The 14,007-nt window shown below is 48.9% G+C and overlaps 1 long non-coding RNA gene across 3 annotated transcripts in view; it reads right to left on the reverse strand.

The window, feature by feature from the left end:
- LOC105609364 (uncharacterized) overlaps positions 1-14,007 on the reverse strand; it is a 291,225-nt gene that overhangs the window by 162,265 nt on the left and 114,953 nt on the right. For 2 of the 3 annotated variants that reach the window (XR_009596148.1, XR_009596149.1), the window contains exon 1: positions 502-575. The exons of the other annotated variant lie outside the window; for it this stretch is intronic. This is a non-coding gene — a long non-coding RNA (uncharacterized LOC105609364). Of the gene's footprint in view, positions 1-501; positions 576-14,007 lie in introns of those variants that run through there. 3 annotated transcript variants of the gene reach the window in all.

The raw sequence follows: 14,007 nt of genomic DNA on the forward strand, positions 1-14,007 counted from the left end.
AAAACCGTTCTAAAGGCACGGACTCCTCAGCCCACCTCGTCCTCCCACCCCCAGGAGGCTTTGCCTTGCAGAGGGTCAGGGAGCAATTCCCATCCTGGAGGAACAGGCCCAGGAAAGGCTGAGATTCGTGATTCCTGCACCAAGAGAAATGATTTTCCTTTGGAGCTACTTCCCCACAGAAATGTGCCGCTGAGTAGGTTAAGGTCTCCTCACCATCTACTAAAACCATCACCAGTTAGAGTCAAACTGGTCGTGAGAATCCACGGGTGACCTAACTCTGCAACCTCTTCCAGAAGTTTGAATCATACAAGCACCTGTAACTGTGTGGATAGAGGTGAGAGGAGGCAGAGAGAGAAAGGCTGATTCAGGACTGATGGAGGCCTCCTAAACAGTGACTCTCAGCACTGCCCCAGAAAGGAATTAATGCCCAGGTACATGATAAACACAGGCACAAAAGTGACAGGTTTGTGGCAGGTGGTATGAAGGAGTGTACTGACTCACCCCTGGATGTCACAAAGCCCCAGGACCAACTGCAACTGTGGTCGCCTGGCCTTCTTGGGTTTCCAAATACAGCTGAGCTCCCCAGTTCAGAGCATGCGCCAGGGCACAGCATTGCAAAACAGCAAATGGAGAACAGTAAACACAGAGTGGGGGCGAAAGATAAGACAGCGTGCCAGCAAGCCTCCAAGGTGAGCCACGGCCAGCGCGGCTCAGGAGAGGAGGAACTGTTCCCAGCTTCTCCCTGTGAGGGCGAAGGAAGGCACCGATGCTTGAGAGGAATACTCCACTGCCCAGCAATCAGAAAAGCCAACTTCCAAAGTCTTAAGGGGCCTCTTTCAGGCCGTTTGGAGTCACTACAGGTGACTTTAAACAGCTGAATCACAACTGCGAACTCAGCTCTGCCATCTGAGGACCTCAGAAGGGCAGGGTCCCCAGCTGGTTGCTTTTGAGAGCCCAAGCCTGTGTGAGTCCCTCACTGCCACAGGACCATCGCAAAGCCAGGGCTCTGAACCTTCCCCCAGGGCTCTGAACCTTCCCCCAGCGCCATGCTGCCATCATCTGCAGGACAGAAGACATGTCTTATCGCAGGAGCAATCACAGGGCCGTCTCAGACCTTCTGGACCCCAAGATACGCACTTGCCTCCACAGACAAAGGTGTCCCTTAAAGCCACAGCTCCTCAGCAGCAGAATGAAGCCCTTTTGGCCCCAAAGCCCTCGGGCAGGACATCCAGTTGACCTTTGCAGTAGGATGTGGGGTCAGGGTTCCCACATCCTAAAGAGCCCCTTACAGACCCTGTGGGGCACCTGAGCTGACACAGACGCAGACGCCGGCCCATGCACCACGAGTCTCTGATCTTGTCTTCTCCCCAGTCTCTGCCCCAGTTTTCAGGAAGTTCTTGGGAAGAGTAAACATACGACAATGCTTTGTAAACCATAATGTGCTCAGGCCAAGTAAAGAATTGGAGATTTTCACCCAGGGAAGAAAACAAAATTTATTTTCAAATGCACTTCACATGTCATTTGTAAAAACATGTTTCACATTATTCAACTAAAGTTTTGCTGCAGTTGATTTAAAGACTCCTTTAAAATTAAGGCTGGGGGTCATTGCCCCCCAGCCTGTATTATCCAACAAGAGGACATCTACAACTCACTAAGTTGCAACTGCGTCCAGGGCAGGACCTGGCAGCCCTCAGCCCTGGTCCTGCTCTGCAGGCTGCAGACAGCATCCCCTCTGCCAGAACGATCCTCGATCCTCGCCCTGCTTGTCTGGAGAGTCAGCCGAGTGCAGTCAGCTCCTAAGCAAGGGTGGGACAGGAGGCAATTCCTTCTCTCCCACCCAGCAAGGAGTTCTGCTTTCTGGGAGAGCTGTTTTCACAAGACAGGGGATGACAGACAGTGTGCTTGTCAGAATTGGGGAAGGGATTACCTCTGGGTGGAGCAGTTTTGAGAAACATACCTCACTCTCTGAGTGACACAGCCCTGGACCAGAATCTCCAGCTTGGATGAGACCCAGCATGTTTTCCTTGGTGTGTGGTGTCCCTGCCTGTGACGGACCCATGTGCCGGAGAAACTCCTGTGGGTTTTCTGCCCACCCTTTAGTCATGCTTGCCTCTTGCACAACTTTGCCCTTGACTTCTGTCTTCCAGATATATCTTCTCCCTGGTCCTTATTCACTATTTTACCTGGAAACCTCCTACTCATCCTCCAAGATCCAACAAAAGTAGTCCCATAGGTGAAGCCTTATTATCTCATTCGTTTTCTACGCCCCACTCTCATCCCTGCTTCATCTTTGACCCTTCAGAGGTTCACCCACTGCCTAGCACATAGTAGGGGCGTATAGGTAGGTGTTGGTTGAATGAATGAATCAGTCTTTTGAGCCCCCACAGCACTTTGTATAACTCTTGATAATCCTCCTGATGGCCCATGATGTACCACCTTGTACTACAGATTATTGCAGGGGAGGGTTTGCAGCTTTTGGATTCTGCATGCGCCACACCTGGCAGGCACCATGCCAGGCAAAGCCTGAGTGCTCCTACTAGGCTTCTTGCACTAAAGGTATCCAGAGCAGGGGTCTAAAATAGCAAGCTGCTTCAGGAACTTTATTTCCAGCAAATTGGTCACATCGGACACTCTGCAGAGTCAGGACCATAAAATGAAAAGTCTGTGCCACTCACTGGTGCTGACGGCTTTCCTGAGCGTGAGGCGGGCACCTGCTCCTTCTGAGCCTCGTGTCCTTCACCTTACAACAAAGGCCAGAAGAGGCAGGCCACAGGACACAGAAGGCATTGCAGGCGGGATTGGGTTTCCTCACTTCCCGGTCTTTAAACTTTGTTGACTGTAGCTTTAAATATTTATAACCGGTGCAGGAAGTTCGGTTGGAATGGAGAAGAGCGGGGGAGGGAGGTGGATCCGTTTGCCTTTGACTGGAGATGCTGGCAGACTGCGTTTTCAGCACTGTGCTTCTTCAAGAGACCAGCGCTCCCAAATGTCAGCCCGGTCCTCGGCAGAGGGGGCGACTGTGTGGGGATTTTAAATGATGGTTTTGTTTTCACCCATAAGCTATTTTTCCTGTTGTAAGGGATGGACTATTGACCCAGTCACGGAACACAGACACAATGCAGAAAATTGTCACTCAACCCATCCCTCCGCAGAGGGGCCCAGTCGTTATGTAAAAAGGCACAAAAGCTTTGATTGGGGCCAAAAATTCCAAGTCAGTGCTGAGTGGGCTGGGAAGTTAGAAGTGGGCTGCCTAGGAGGGTGATGAGTGTTCTGCCCCCTACCCCCACCACCACCTTTTTTAGGAGAGAAAGAGAGAATTTTCCAGATATGGCCTGCCCAACAGTTCTCAGCAGAAACACTGCAAGAAAGATAAGTCCCAACAATCACCACTGTTTATGCAGAATCTCTGGCAAACGGCTTCCAACTCAGCGAGTTTTGAAATACGCATCACCCCCGCCGCAATATTCTTTCCCCACACTATTTCCAGCCAGTGGATTTTGTTTAGAGTCATTTTCATGATTTGCGCTCATTTTTGTAAGCAATGTGAGGACCAACTCCAAAAGAAAAGCTAATCAGGGTTCTACCCAGAGACCCTGCAATCGAAATCAGATGTGCTGAAGGAGAAATTAATGGAAACACAGAGAGGGTAGGGCTCGTGGCTGATTTCACAGCGGAGAGGAGGAGCTGACAGGAGGGAATCTTCGCTGAACAGAGGGTCTGGGGGAACTCCAGCTGTGCAACTGCCCATTGTGTTTATCATGCATGAGGCAACATCTGTAGAGAGCCAGGAACACTCCTGGGCCCCAAACATTACGGTAAAGAAAGGGTGTTTGGGGAAGGGGGTGAAATAGCAAAATGGTTTGTGCTGCCTACGAATCGCGGTGAATAACTCCTCACATGGGGGGAGGAGAGACACTGACATCCAGCTTTGCATCTTTCAAGCAGCTCTGTCGAGCGTGGCAGGTTTAAGGAGAACTAGCTTAGTCACGTGATAGTTAAAAACAAAATTGCGCAAGCAAAGCGAGGACGTGGGACAAAGCCCCCGGAGGTCACCTTTACTTCTGGCTCAGTTCGTGAGGTGACGTGCAGGTGAAAGTGTGGCTTGGAATGTAAATTAATGAGTCTTGTGAGTTATGAAATCATGGAAGAAACAAGATCTCCCATCACTGCTGAGGTGTGTGCCAACGGCACAAGTGGAAAGAGCCAAAATGTTTTTAAACTCACAGATGGCACCTCCCCAGTCCACTTATTCATTTGAAGCATTAGAAAGGAGCTTTTCAACCCCCTCCAAATTGTAGAAACTCACTCAGCCTGCCATAAATTTTTATTGTAGCTCATCAGTAGTGTCAAGTTAAAAACTTCCTTTTATTAAAGGTAAAAACGCACTCACAAGGCAGCAAAGGCTTGGACTTCCCTGATCACAGAACAGATAGGAATCTGCCCGCCAGTGCGGGGCACATGGGTTCGATCCCTGGTCCGGGAAGATCCCACAGGCCATGGAGCGATAACCACTGAGGCCTGCGTGCCCTACAGCCTGCGCTCACAACAAGGGGCGCCACGATGGTGAGAGGCCGAGCTCGGCGACGGGAGAGCAGCCGCGCTCACTGCAACTGGAGAAGAGCCGCACACAGCAACAAGGCCCACGAGGCCAAAAGTGAGTCGCCTCGAGAGACAACATTATCTTTAAGAGGTGGTAAAGCCTAACCCATCGTCTGATAAAACCCAGCTCTGATAGCAGTGATCTTTTCCCTGGCTTCTTAGGCACCTCGCGCTCTCTCCATTTCAGGGCTGCTTAAAATGGCACACTTCCTGATGAAAAAGTGTCATGAGGTTCGTGGACACTTCTTAGGCCTTCCTCCAGGCTTTTCCATGTTATTTCTGCATGGCCTCTTCTGACGGGTAAAGACACACATATGTGTATGGACACAGAATGACTCACATACAGACACTAATAGTGACTGTACACATTCATCCAAATCAGATTGGAGAGAATTAGCTCCTTTAGCAGTTTTTGTCCAAAACAACAAGGTCCATCATAAAAGTGGCCTAATGAAGAATTTATTTAAAAAGAATCTCCTGAAGCCATACGGTGTCACCAGCAAAGGTCACATGCTTTATTCCATATATCTGCCTCCTGCCTTTAAAAATATAAATGGAAAGCTGTTCAACTTAGAAATTCAATTTGTAAATTGCTCTGTTATGCTCTATAACCACCATTAATAACTGATAATTGCCTTTACCATTCTGTAACCACCTTTGTTTCACTCGGGATACCCAGTCAATTATCCAGCAATAATGATGGCCGCCTGCTATGTTACTGCTTAATTTCACAGGCCTGGGGACGTTTCCAGATAAAGAGAGGACACAGGCAAAAACGGCACATTCCTCCCTGTGTCTAACAGAGCTCAATTTGGAACTTGCCTTCAGAGGGATGGGAGGCGGTCAGAGAGAGGAGCTGCTGCTGCTGCGGCGGGCGTTTTCCTGCAGGTGGGCACACTCTGCCAGAACTGCCTTCGCAGGAAGCAGAGAGGAACATCTTTGGTGACCGTGCAGCGTCCCTCAGCCAGCGCTTGTAAACCGGCCTCCCCGACCTCTGACGACAAGGGAAATCAGACGCTGGCCCTGCCGAGGGGTAACTTACGTGACTCTTTCGTGTGGAATTCCAATCCCACCCCCAGGAGCTGCTTTTCCATTTCACTGCTGCCCTCTCCTCATCACCCTGACCTGCCTCTGCACTCCCCAGCCAATTGACTTTTATCTTCACGGAAGGAGGGCATTGCCTGCCTCTTCCAGTTCTGCTCTGGGCAGGATTTCTCTTGAAGGCTCTTCTGAGATGTGGTGGCTGCTTCTGTGACGAGAGGCGGCTCTGCAGCTCCAGCTTGCTTCTGAAGTAGGAATGTCATGCACACCTGAGAGATCCCAGAGGTCACTGGTTCTTGGTTTCTCTTCCCAATCTGAGTTATCATCAGGCATTTCAAAGGTGCTATGCACAGGGCTATGTGTCCCCAAAACGGGTTTCTTGGAGCCATAATCCCCAGTGGGAGGGTATTTGGAAGTGAAGCCTTTGGGAGGTGATTGGATTTAGAGGAGGCCATGAGGGTGGGGCCCCCCGTGATGGGACTGGTGCCCGTAAGAAGACTCTCTAGAGAGCTTGCTCTCCCTGGCCCTGCCTGGCAACCATGTGAGCACACAGAGGCAAGCCGTTCACAAGTAGGGAGGAGAGCTCTAACTAGAGCTCAGCCATGCTACACCCCGATCTCGGACTTGCAGCCTCCAGAACTATGAGAAACAAATGTCTGTTGTCTGAGCCACCCAGTCAGTAGTAATTTGTTAGAGCAGCCTGAGCAGACTAAGACAGAATATTTAAAACAAACAAACAAACAAAAAAAAAAACCTTAAGTTCAAAGTGCAGTTGGAGTAATGGACATCTGTGTGTTCTGCCCCAGGCTGAAGGACCACTCCATCACTTGCTCACTGATACCTTGGCAGGCGTCTTCATTTCTCTGGACCTCAGTTTCCTCATCTGTGAAGCACAAATGGGTTCCCCTGCCTCTGCTATTCCCCCACCCCAGACGGTTGTCATCAGAAATCAGGAAACAGGACTCAAACACACCTAACACAGTCTTGAGCACTGAGTAAAGTGAAGTCACTCAGTCGTGTCCGACTCTTTGTGATCCCATGGACTATAGCCTAGCAGGCTCCTCCGTCCATGGGATTCTCCAGGCAAGAGTACTGGAGTGGGTTGCCATTTCCTTCTCCAGGGGATCTTCCCTACCCAGGGATCGAACCCCGGTCTCCCGCATTGGAGGCAGACGCTTTAACCTCTGAGCCACCAGGAAAGCCCTTGAGCACTGAGTAAACCCTCAATAAACACAGCTGAGATTCCCAAGGAGCTGGAAAACAAGTCTGTCCTGACAAAGAATACAATAAGAAGCAGCACCTTAAGCAAAATAGATGAATAAACAACATCTTAGTGGCCATCAGAGTCCCAAGCACCTGGAGACGGCGAGGAGACTGACTGGCCATCTCCGGCAGCCCATCTCTCCTCCGAAGGTCAGCCTGGGCTCCTTACCACACAACGGGCTGAGACAAACGGCAGGACCCAAACCTGCTGATGAAGCTGATGATTCGGCTCCCTGACGTCCAAGCATGAGCTCATCCCCCTTCCTCGCCCCACACCCCCGAGCCCTGCTATCCACCAGTGACTCTGTTTTCATTTTAGTATCAACATCTGGTGCCTCTAATTCTATCAACACCCAAACATATGGAAGGAACAACAAGACCCAGCGATGTGAACCATTATTTTTAAAAAACAAACCAGGTCCTAAATACCAATTGATTGCTAAAAGGGCACTTACCAAGGTTTATTAAGTACATAGAACATAAATCTGTTTGGCATGTAATTAATTCAAAATTACAGGAACACTAAATGTGTAATTAAATCTACACGGAATGTTTAGGCCTTTAGCTGGCATTTACAAAGGAAGCTATGGGAAATTTATTAGCTAGCAATTTATTTCTCAAAATACTGGCAAATCATGAGTATGTTGATTGAAACCTTGCTTGCTGTCACTCTGCTGTTATGGGCCAATTAATGGTTCGAAGTCTTGCAAACCAGGGCCGAGCAAGAGTGCATTGCTCAGGATGGGGTTCGACAGTGACAGCAAAGTTTGCCCTGTTCATTCAGCATCAGCAAGTGTTTTTATTCCCCCAGATGATAAGCACACCATACGGCCCTCTGTCAACATACTAAAATACTTAATTGACACATTAAAATGGGATGCAGGGGAGATCTGACTGAGATCAAAGCAACGTTATGTTTGAAATTCTCATTCACTGACAAATTTCTCTGAGTTTAGCCAGAATCAAGTAGTTTCTCGGGCCTGCTTTAAATCAAAAGCACAATAGAAGAAGGGTACAAAAGGAAGGGCTCCAAAGTCAGTCCATAATCTTTTCTTATCCCCTCCGTGCTCTGCAGCAGGTTGGGACTAGAGAGGACTGTCTGGTGTCAGAGCTCCTGGACCTCGGTTGGTGGTGTGTTTCCCAGGTCCTATCAGTCAGTGGGGGTACAGGTGCTCTGGGGTGTCCTTTAGGTAACAGTCCCAGTGACACCAACCTGAAAGGTCATGGAAGGCTTTGAGAGTAGAGCAACCAGGTAGAGGACCAGGCCAGTCAAACCTGGGGAGGACTAAGTTCTAGGGTCTCCAGGGAGCCCAGTCTCCAGTTCCTCATCTGATAATCTGGTCAGAAATGTTACCTTCAGCTGCTATGTTCCCTGTGGCAGAAGGTCCTAAACACTAAGTTTTGAATTCTTAATTAGGAGCAGTTGGAATTTCTATTCATTCCATCTGTGTTAGTTAGAATTGCATTTGGCTGCAAGTAATTAATATACTTGTATCTTCAAAAACAGATATCTACCTTTTCCTCACACAATAAGAAACCTAGAGAAATGTGGTCCAGAGCTGGCGTAGAGACTCCACAACATGACGCCTCACTTTCTCTATCATTTCATATCATTTCAGTGTGCTCACTCACCACCTCATGGCCACAAAACAGCTGCTGTGACCCCTCCCTGTCATATCAGCACTTCAGTGCGAATGAAGACGGCTAACAACTTCTCACCTGCTAGATCTAAAAAGGTCACTGTGACAACACCAGTATGTGGAAAGCAAAAGAACACTGTGGGGCTCCTTAGCAGCCTTATACCCACATCACCCAGGGGTCTAGTGTGTCATGCTGCCACCCCTGGCTGAAAGGCGTTGCAAACAGAGACTGGGCCAGTCAATTAACACTGACTGCCAGACTACCCCTTTCGCATTCTGTCAGTCCTAGGGACCAGACATTCAGTCTCTGACATAGAATGGGAGCTCAACATATGTCAAATGAGTCTCTGAGGCCCCCCAGAAACCACTCTGTAAATTTATTTATTCAACCAGACATTATGTCAGACCCAGGCAACACAGAGGTGAACAGACAAAATAATTGCTGCTTTAGACCAGAAAATGTTGCTTTTTGGATGAAGAGGATAGGACTCCATGGTTGAAAAGCTAATACTCTAGAGTAATGCTGTCCAGTAGAACTTTCTATGATGGTGGTGAGGCTCTCTATCCACACTGTCCAGAACAGTAGATACCATCTATGTGTGACTAGCCATCACTTGAAAGTGGCTTGTGTGGCTGAGAAACTGAATTTAATATTTTACTTAAAGAGTCACATATGACTACCATATTGGACACCTCAGGTCTGGACATCATGTGAGTGAGTGAGTGGAAGTTACTCAGTCGTGTCCGACTCTTTGCAACCCCATGGACTATATGGTCCGTGGAGTTCTCCAGGCCAGACTTCTGGAGTGGGTAGCCTTTCTCTTCTCCAGGGGATCTCCCCAACCCAGGGATCAAACCCAGGTCTCCCTCATTGCAGGTGGATTCTTTACCAGCTGAGCCCCAAGGGAAGGACATCACATACACACACATTGAAAAGTCCGAGGTTCCTGGGACTTCCCCGGTCGCCCAGTGGTTAAGACTCTGCTGCCAATGCAGGGTGCACAGTTTAAATCTCTGGATGAGGATCTAAGATCCTGCATGCCACACAGCGTGGCCAAAAAACAAAAATTGTTTTAAGTCAGAGGCTCTCATTTTAACAGAAGTATGTCCAAATGTCATGGGAGCCGAAAGGTAGAAGCCAATTTAGGGGGAGAGCACAGGAAGAAATAAGAGGCTGGGTTATTTAATCAGGGTTTTGTAAGAAAGGAGTTTGCCTCTTGACAGAGCAAGGCCAAGGCTTAGCACTGTAAGCAGAGAGAAAGGTGTGTGCAGATAAGAGAGGAAAATGAGTTCCCGAGCCAGAAGCACCTAGGAATGTCACTCCCAAATTCCTGACCTACAGAAACTGAGATAATCAATGCTTGCTACTTTAAGTCATTACATCCTAGGGTAATTTGTTGCAAAGCAGTAAGTAAGGAATACAGGATGAGACTCCACCTTGTCTGTGCACTGCTAACTGCACCCTGTGAGTCACGATGGGGATGCAGAAGCTACAGAGGAGTTTGCCGTAGCGCAGAGGACAACAAAGCGACAAAGGTCTGTGGGAAAGGCGCATGTGCCAAGCTGACCGTCCCGCCACGCCCAGTGTCAGCCCCCAGGAAAGACGCGGGGGCTCCAGATCCCCAGTGCTTCCGAGCCTCCCAGTACCGACCAGCCCAAGGAAGGCCATGTACTTTCAACAGCGGCACGCTAAACAACATTAAGTTCACTTTCCTACTTGTGGTCCCTGCCGACAATCACCTTTTCTGCCACACAGTATGCCAAGAATCTTATAGGCAAAGCTCACATTTTTTTAACTTCCATATGCAAAGCTGAGAAAGAGGCTTTATGCAAACACAGCAAAAAATATATATATACCCCCAAAGTCATCATCATTAGGCTTATTTCAAAATCAGATCTAATATTAATTACCAGGCAGTAACACCCTCTGGAATGAAAAGACTTGATTACTCTTTAGGAATTCTAGTGAATAGTACATGCTGCTCCCCCTCTCACCCTGACTTCATGAAGCATTTTAAGCTTCTTTCTTTCTTCCTTCCTTCCCTCCTTTCTTTCTTGCCTTCTCACCGTTTTAAAGGAACATTATATACAGTTAAGAAACACAAGCTAGAAAACATTTTGGCTTTGGAATTGGAGGATCCTAACCCTCGGGAGGCCTGGTGAAGGGGGCAGAGAGCGCTGAGGGAAAGCAGAATGAGCGTGTGGATCCCAAAGGAGGTTAAAGCTGGTCTGCGGGACCCAGGGCCGGTATCAGCTCCAACATGGCAGGGGGCTAGGGGCAGGGTCTCTGGAGCAAGTATACCCATGTGGGTCATGAACACTGGAGGTTGGAGGCAAGGGAGAGTTCCAAAAGAGCGGTGAGGAGGCAGAAGACCTAAAGTAGCTGTCTGAACTCTGCGTTACTGTTGTTTCCACATTATCCTAATACTGAAGCCAGAATGGTTTAGGCAGATACAGCCAGCAAGGGTCAGCAATGCCATCTTGGTATTCACGGGGCAGAAAAAATTTCTCCTGCCACTTGGCCTCCGTTGTTTCATTAAGCTCGATAAAACCATGGGCTCTCAGAACTGAAGGGCCCCAGCAGGGAGGAGCAGTGACTGCCCCGTTCACAGTTGAGGTGACTGAGGCTGAAAGGGAACGGTACCCCAACCGGCACCCCAGCGGGGCCCAGGGCTCCTGACTTTAGTTCAGCCTTCTTCTAGCAGTTCGGAAGAGTGAACCCATGTTCCTGTCTCACAAGAACAGCAGCACAACAAGGGCTTGTTACCATTTACGCCACTGCCCAGTGAATTGCTAATTCCTTCTGATGACGGGGTCTCAAGAAGAGGTGCTTCTTGGTTCTAACTGATCCACCCCTTCTAGGAAATCCACTTTCTTCTACCCTAAACCACTTCAGCTCCAGGAATAAGACAGACAGGTATAAGGTGCACTCAGATGAAGTTCTGTTGACATTCCCCGTGGGGCAAAATGATATTGGGAAATTAGCAACAAGGTGGTTCTACCAGCAATAGGATTTGACAAGTCACAGAATCTTTGAGAAGGGGTTTGGAGGGACTCTTTTAGGCGGGAGGGCTGTAAAGGGTTCCCTGGCCCCAGCCCCCTGCCCGCACCCTGCTCTCCTGAACAGCCTTCTCTGTGCCTCATGCAGGTGGAGGTTTTCTTTTTCTGCTCTGTTTCTTCAACTAAAAGATTAATGTACACACACCGCAAAAAACGAAAACATAACAATGACATACAAAGAAACTAAGTCTCCGTCAAGCTCCCAGATCCAGGCCCTGCCTTCAGACGCAAGTATTGCTCACCATATTTTTTTTTCCCTGCATCTGTGTATATCTCCAGTTTCTTTCCACCAAGGGGAACATTCCAAACTCATTATATCGCCTTCAGTATTTTTCACTCAACAAAAGAGCTTTGAGTTCCTTCCATGTCACCGTATAGAGATCCACTTTATTCTTTTTTCACAAGTTCATAATATCCCATTGTTTAAGCGACAATCATTTATTTACCATTCTCTTATTAATGAACATCCTGGTTATTTCCAGTCTTTTGTTTCTCAAATCTATGTTGAATGAACAGTCTCACACACAGGTCTGGAGGATAAACCCTTAGTAGTGGATACGCCAGCTTGTACATGATAGACATTTTTTAACTAGAGATGGGTTTTAAGGGAGCCTCCAAACAGAATCAGTAGAAGCCCCCAGGCTGGTCTCCCCATAAGCCTGGCTTCTTTTTCCAGCTCCCTCCAGCCCCCTTGAATCTACCCCCTGCCCCCATAGCACTCATGTACCATCCTCAACTAGGTCAAAAGCTCCATGGAGAACAAAAAAACCCATTCCCCACAGAGTCCCACAGGATGACCCTTCCTCCCTTTGCAGGGAAAAGTGATTCATTAAAGATTTGCTAAAATAATCCACGGGTACCTGAATGGGTGGTGGAGTGAATAGCGAGCGCTTAAGAAGGGTCTCACAGTTATTTCAATAGGTTTTACTACCAGTTTTTTTATCAGGAATATAACAAGGTCTCTCCCCTCTCGAGTGTGGAGGGAGATGTCTTCCTTTAGGTCACACCTGTGTTCTTCAGGGTGACCCCGTGGGTGCAGAGGAGCAAACAGCAGACCTGGGCCCACGCAGGACAGTGACCACAGGGCGTATCTGTGTATGCACGCGCAAACCTGAGCACAAAGCCAGTTGTTCCATAAGCAACAAGAAACAAAAGCATAGCACCCATGACCTTCGGGAGAACCCTACTCCCCCGAGAAAAGGCGGTCGGCAGGACTGCCAGGCGCTCTTTTGTTCCGAGCTGATTGGAGCTGTCATGGACACAGTGCATCTCCCAGTGGCAGCTCGCTGTAAGCCCGCAGACACCCTGCCTGAGAATCCACTCTGGTGAGAAACCAGGGCCAACAGGGGAGAGTCTGCAGGAGAAAAGGAATCACAGCTGCTGAAACCCCAGCATCTTATCCTAGCAACTAATCAAGTGCTAGGCTCATCTGATCATCACCCAGGGGCGTCAGTCATACTATGGTACACATTTACAGAGGAGGAAGATGAGGCATGGAGGTCGAGGAACTTGCTTAGAGTCACAGTGCTTACACAATATGTGGCAGGCATGGAACAAGAATCTTGGCCCACTAGGCTGGGGTTCCAGGGGAGAGGTCCTGTCTACACCTCAGGCACTGTTCTGAGCAATCTACACATATCTTGGGTGGTCCTCCCAGCAGCCCTGGGAGGCAGGGGCCATGTATAACTCCCTTTGTCAATAAGGACACAGGAGGTCACCTCAAAGAGTCTGTGGAAGAGCCTGCTGTTAGGAACTGGGGGCCTTGGGAACCCAGACCCCTTGAGCTCCAAAGCCTGTGCTCAGAACTGTCGTTCTGCACCGCTTCTGACCCCACTGGCCCCACCTGCAACAGCTGCCCTCCTGTTTTCCACTGAGACTGCTAGTGGCATCTTACCCCTGATCTCGGGACCCAAGAAAGCAGTTCTCGGGAGACAACATTAATAGTTACCACTCCATGAGGGCTTCTTGCCAAATATTACGCTAGATGCTTGACCTTTTAAGAATCTTTTAATCCTCCCAACAACCTTTCAAAGCCACTAGCACCATCTTCATTCTACAGGGGAGACAAGGCACAGAGAGGTTCAGAAAGGGGCTCAGAGTCACACAGCTTGTAAGGGCAAGGCCAGGATTCAAGGTCAGGCAATCTGGTTCTGGAGCAGTGTTTCCAGACTTAGGAAATTATAAAACCACATAGATGACAAGTAACTGTTTTAGCATAAGAATGTCCTAGGCAGTATCCCTGCTCCACAGACTGCATGTTCCACAAACAGTGTGCTTCCTGGGACATATGGCCAGAGCAGGGTCTGGCAGATTCACCTTCACTTGGATCCTGAGTGAGGGAGGTGCCCGCAGCCTTCCCCGTACTCTCTGACCCCACCAAGGCCATGAGCCTCTCTCTCCAGCA

Source organism: Ovis aries, chromosome 14, assembly GCF_016772045.2.
Source record: "Ovis aries strain OAR_USU_Benz2616 breed Rambouillet chromosome 14, ARS-UI_Ramb_v3.0, whole genome shotgun sequence".
Classification (NCBI taxonomy): Eukaryota; Metazoa; Chordata; class Mammalia; order Artiodactyla; family Bovidae; genus Ovis; species Ovis aries.